Raw genomic sequence first — 5,827 nt, forward strand, 5'->3', positions numbered from 1 at the left:
TGCGTGTAATGCTATTATTCTTGTGCTGAATTTTTGGTGTGGAGGACCAGAGGGACAGGCCCCATACGGAACATTATTTCAGATAATAATGGAAAACTCCATTTGGGAGAGAAATGTATCAGTGCGGCCAAGATCGGCACTGAGTTCAGTACTCTTACACTGACTTAAGTGCAAAAGGATACATGGTGCCTTAGCAGTGCTGGCATCACCTCCCCCCCCCCCACACACACTGCTTCTTAACATACTAGTTTTAAGCAGACTACTAAAATGTAAAAACTAGACCACATTTAAACAGCTGCAAAAATCAATCACAAGTCCATAACATTTCACAATGGAAAGAATGATGGTTTTGGTGGGTCTATTATCTTCTAATAAAAGAGGTAATGTCTCCATGTGGTCTATATTTTGGCGCAAAGGAAAAAATTAAAAGATTCTTAGCCTCATAAAAATAGCTGCATTCAAAAATCACATGATATAGAGCGTCTACAATACTTAAATCACAGTTGCATCCTATGTCAGAGTATGGAACCCTACGATACCTCCCTTGCAAAACTCTGGATGGTAAGTCATTTAGGCACGCCAACATAAAGGCATGCCTATACTGAGGAACAGTCAAATATGAGCAACAGTCAGGTAGCTGACCAGATGGAAGAATACCAACAAACTTAGTGTCTCTCTGCACATTATGAAATACATAGGGATGCCCAAGTGAATCTCATTTCATGTATTCCCCCTCCAACATCCCATGCACTTGCTTGCACAGTCACACTTCAGTTTTCTCCCCATCAGTACTTTCTTGCCTTCAATATCAGTTCCTCCTCAACTGCTAAAAATATCCCAGTTTCCCCCACCTCCCACATCCATTCATTGAAATACAGATCTTGACAATTTCTCACACCTTAAAGAAATGCAAATTGACAAGTCAAAGGAGCATACTTGCAGTGAAAACAGAGCTGGACTCTGCATACAAGAATCAATGCAGTTTAAAGTGCTATGTGCTTATAAACCTCACAAAAGCATGACTCTATCCCAATGGGATACAAATTAAAGTGACAGTGCTTCTCAGTGCTAAGAAGAAAGTATGCAACATACAAATTTCAGCAACAGTCTTAAAAATAAATATTAAAGAGTATACATCAATCATTTACAAATATAATATATCAAAAATTAATAGCAATGAATAACAACTGTAGTTCAAACTTCCAACAAGGATTTTTCTTCAAGTTTCCTCCATTTGTAACTGCTACAGGTAAGCTAGCATCTTCTTCCCATTTCAGATATCTTTCCTCATGGCAGTCACAAAAAAAACCCCTGCAAATCAAAGCAATTCATACAGAATCCAGGTGTTATCCAGCCTCACCTTCAGGGCTGTGACTGCCATGAGGAAAGATATCTGAAACAGGAAGAAGATGCTAGCTTAGTCTCATGGGCAGTATTATAGCCGGCCAATGAGATGCCCATGGCTGGACACCGTTCTGCAGATGACAGGCAGTATGTGTAGAGAAGGGGACTCCTGCTCCCTGCCCCCCGCCAGCCTTTTTCCTGAGCCGATGATGATGATGATGATGATGATGATGATGATGATGATGATGATGATGATGGAAAAGTTATTCACATAACTTTGAATCCCTTCACATGGAGGACCACGAGGCCATGCCAGAGTGAAATAATTCTCCATTTGCATGCCCTGCCATGTAGAGGTTATGGGGGTCTTGCCAGTGGTGCTCCCCAAATGTTATAGCTTGCCTTTCTGGATAACTCACTGAGAACAAACTGTTTTTGGTAGTATGCTGGAGAATGGAACTCCATTTAGGCCAGAATACAATGAAAAAACAAGAGTGATTCCCATTGTAATGATACCTGGTGCGAATGAAAACATCCTGGTAGAAACTCTTGTGGAACTTTCCTTGCTATGTTCAGGGATGAGCTGGCCATTTAACTTACAGGGAAATGGCCCAGTGGGCTAAAGCCCAGCATCCCTTGCCAGCAGCTCCAAGGCCATTTGGCTCAAACCCTTCATAGATAATCAGTGTCAACCCACCAACGAGCTTTTCTTGCACTGCTCCCATTTTGTGGTTGGAGGCTGGTGCCACTAAATTCAGTGGCCCATTTAGCATCAAAAGGGCTGCCTCTGCTGGGCTTGCTCCAGGGCCATTTTCACTTCCCAGTCTGCTCCTGGTTGTGTTTGATGTCTTCCATCACAACTTAGTTTTATGTTAGTATAACAGCACCTTAAAGACCAACCAAATTTCCAGGGGTCATCATAAATCAGCTGTGTCTTGCGCTACCAAGCTTTCCACCGCTACCAAGCTTTCAAGAGTCAAGCTAGAACGTTCCATCACTGACTTAGAAGTGGTGGTTCTCAGAGAAGCTTCAAGGCAAGATTACAACGTGAGTTCATCCACAAATTTAGAACAGTGTACCCCCCTCCCACACACTCACCAGGGTTAAATAAGGACATAGGATTCTAATCTCACTACAGATGCCAATTTCCTATTTTCTCCCCTGCTCTAATAAAGCTGATTACATTTTATATTATATTTTAGGATCCTGATCCCCTCCTTTGCCACACCCCTTCCATCTTCTGACCGGGCTATGAGTTCAGGGATCTCCATTCCCACTTGTATCTGATGAAAGAAACTTGAATCTTGAAATGTTATACCTGGAAATCATGCTGGTTTTAAGGGGCTACTGGACTCAAATTTTTTCTTTAACACCTGAGGGCTTTCCCACATAGGGCATTTTCATTAGTTCTGGCCCATTACAGTTTCGATTTATGCCATGATTTCCACAAGCATTTTTTTCCTTTAGTTTTTTACTTTGTCCCCTCCCAGGGGAGGGGGTCCCATTTCTTTTGAGACCACTTTTACTGTGATTTTTTTTTAAGCCAGTTCTGAGTCACCTTTGTTCTTTGCACAGAATGTCTCTTTCAGTTTTGTTTGTCCCACCCGCACCCACTACCTCCAACCCACTTTTTGATGACTGGTTGTTCATCATAGTCAAACACGCCTCCCTCTCTCCACCTTCCTTCCCCCTCCTGGTTTCACTTCCAGTGTTATAATGATCTAACTTTGTAACAATAGATGTAGCAGGTTCTCTAAATGCCCCGTTTTCATTTTTTTTAAAGGAAGTCTCTGGCCCCTTTCACATATATAAAGAAAGGAAAGATATAAGGAAAAAGGCATACCTCTGCAACAGAAGGGGCAAGACTTACTTTTTGGGGGAAGTGAAAGCTGGATATTCAGAGAACCTGCTACGTCTATTATTACAACGTTAGGGCATTATAACATTATCAAACTGATGATTTTTTTAAAAAAGATTGCAAGGAGTGCCTTGACACCAGTGATGATGCCACTGATGATGATAGCACCCTCACTTGGAAATCTTGACTATTTAGGGCACATGAGGAAGAAAATAAACTGACTTTATAACTGCACCTTACACTGTGTAATCCCCTTTAGTCTTAGGGAGAAAGGTAGAGTACTAATAAAGTCAAGTCGGTAAGGGTGTAGAAAGACAGTTCTAATGAGCAATATATATAACCCCCTCAGGTTCCCTCTCTATCCTCCCTTTCTTTTTCTACAGGCTTTTCTTCCCTTCTCTACTCCATGTTTTCCTCTCTCTCTCTCTCTCTCTCTCTCTCCAGCCTTTTCTCCACTTCGCTCCTTTTCCTGTCTCCTTCTCTCTTTCTCTCTCTCCCTCTCCCCAGGTTTTCTCCCACCATTTTACCCCATCCCACATTTCTTCCCTCTTTTTTCCAGGTTTGCATCATCTTTTTTCACTCCATCTCTCTTTGCAGCCTTCACATCCACCCTTTTCCTCTCCCTCCCTCAATTCATTCTTTTCTCCCCCATACCACCATTTTTACCCCTCTTCCAATGTTCCTCTCCCTCTCTCTTTTTCCAAACCTTTATTTTCTTCTTCTTGTTTTCTAGACTCTGCCTTCCTAGATTTTTCTCTGCTTTTTCTCCACTTCATGCTACTGACTCAGGCACTGCTGTCAAGATCACCAGGGCTGGATTTAGGGTTGTTGGCGCCCGGGACAACCCAAGTCTGGCTGTGCTTGTGTGCGCGCATAGCGCGCGCACGCTTCCAACACTGTGTGATGACATCACTTCCGTGACAATGTATGGGCTTTGATTAGTTTGTTGCTTTCCTGCATTTGATTACTACTTCTAATTGGCCTTGATGTCCTTCATTTCCTGTTTGAATTAGGAGCAGGAGCTAAAGAATTCAGCACAGCTATGATCAAGGCTGATCACTGGTCTAAGAGGATGTTGCTTTGGAAGGTTATTGCTGAGGTTCTTCAAAGCATCCTTACGCTGTTTTGTTGTCAATAAAGAATTTTGCTGCATTTATACTCCATTCATTATTACGGTTCACAGAATTTGTTCCCAGAAATAGGGTTCCCAGACGGTTTCAAGAAAAATAGTGGGCACGCTTGATAAAAAATTGTTGACCAAAAATACACACACACAATAATAATAAAGAATAATACCCTGTCTCTTTAACAAAGGCTAATATGTGGATATGAGTCATTGACTCTTTGAGTGGCAGGGAGGTAAATATAATCCTATTAAGCCTCTATTAAAGGGACAAGATATTTTTCTCCAAACACATGGCAATCCTAGGATCTGCCTAGCCTGACATGCAAAGTGCTATTATACCACATTCCCCTTCCCCCATTTAATACACACAAATATATACAGAGTTTTCTAGTTGTGCAGCAGGTATAAATCAGGCAAAGCTAATAATAGGTTATGGTTTTTTTTTTAAATACTGATGTTTTATAGCTTCTAAAAAGCAAAAACACTGAGTTCCTGATCATATTATGGTCTCCAGAGGCCAAGTAATAAAAAGTAAATGTCTACTGAAGGTTCAGGTGGGTAGCCATGTTGGTCTGCAGCAGAAAAGCAAGATTCAAGTCCAGTAGCACCTTAAAGACAAGGGAATAAGCTTTTGTGAGTCAAAGCTCCCTTCATCAGATACAAGTAGGATACAAATATTCCTACTTGCATCTGATGAAGGGAGTTTTGACTCTCAATAGCATATACCCTGGAAATTTAAGGTGCTACTAGACTTGAATCTTGCTTGTATATAGGTGTTGCACATTTTTGTCCCAGCTGATGGTTCAAGTCATTTGTGCAGAGATCTTTGCACACAGCATTTATAGAAAGCTAACATGCCTAACATACCATGTATAGAAAGCTAATAAGACTAAGCTGGAGCTCTTCTCCCTGGCACCTAGTTTTCTGTGTGCAGAAGGGGTTGTTTTGTTCATTAGAATCTGCCATTCACTGTCTGATTAGATATGCTGCATGTGAATGAATAAAAACAGCACAAGGCTCAGCTGGGTCCCTGTGTATGTTGTGTGCGTGCATACGCTCCTTCCTTCCATTTCCCACCAAAGGTTGGCAATAAAGGTCAGAGAGCTTGCAAACCTCTCAATTTTGTCCTGAGTAATATCAGCTTGAAAGCTTCAAAGTATTACCAATGTACCTGCTTCCTAGGTCAAAGTAAAGCACCCTGTAAGGGTCTTCTGCCTCACAGCCTCTTTGTAAAAGTAGGTTTGCTCCTTCTAAGACCCAAGCTGGAAGTTTGCTTCCATCTCTTCACTCCTTTGCAATTATGTTACCCCAGATACTTCTTGATACTGTGCTAAAGATATTTTCTGAAATTACTCATCATTGTCCAAGGCTGGTACTCAAGGAAGCACCGCAAGGCGGCCTTGATCCCACTACGTTCCATCAGTATGGATGGATGGAAGTTTTCCAAAAGTTTCTGTTCCTTCCAGGCTTCTTTTGTAAAAGTAATATGTAAAATTTCC

The sequence above is a fragment of the Eublepharis macularius genome, chromosome 14 (genome assembly GCF_028583425.1).
Source record: "Eublepharis macularius isolate TG4126 chromosome 14, MPM_Emac_v1.0, whole genome shotgun sequence".
Taxonomy (NCBI): Eukaryota; Metazoa; Chordata; class Lepidosauria; order Squamata; family Eublepharidae; genus Eublepharis; species Eublepharis macularius.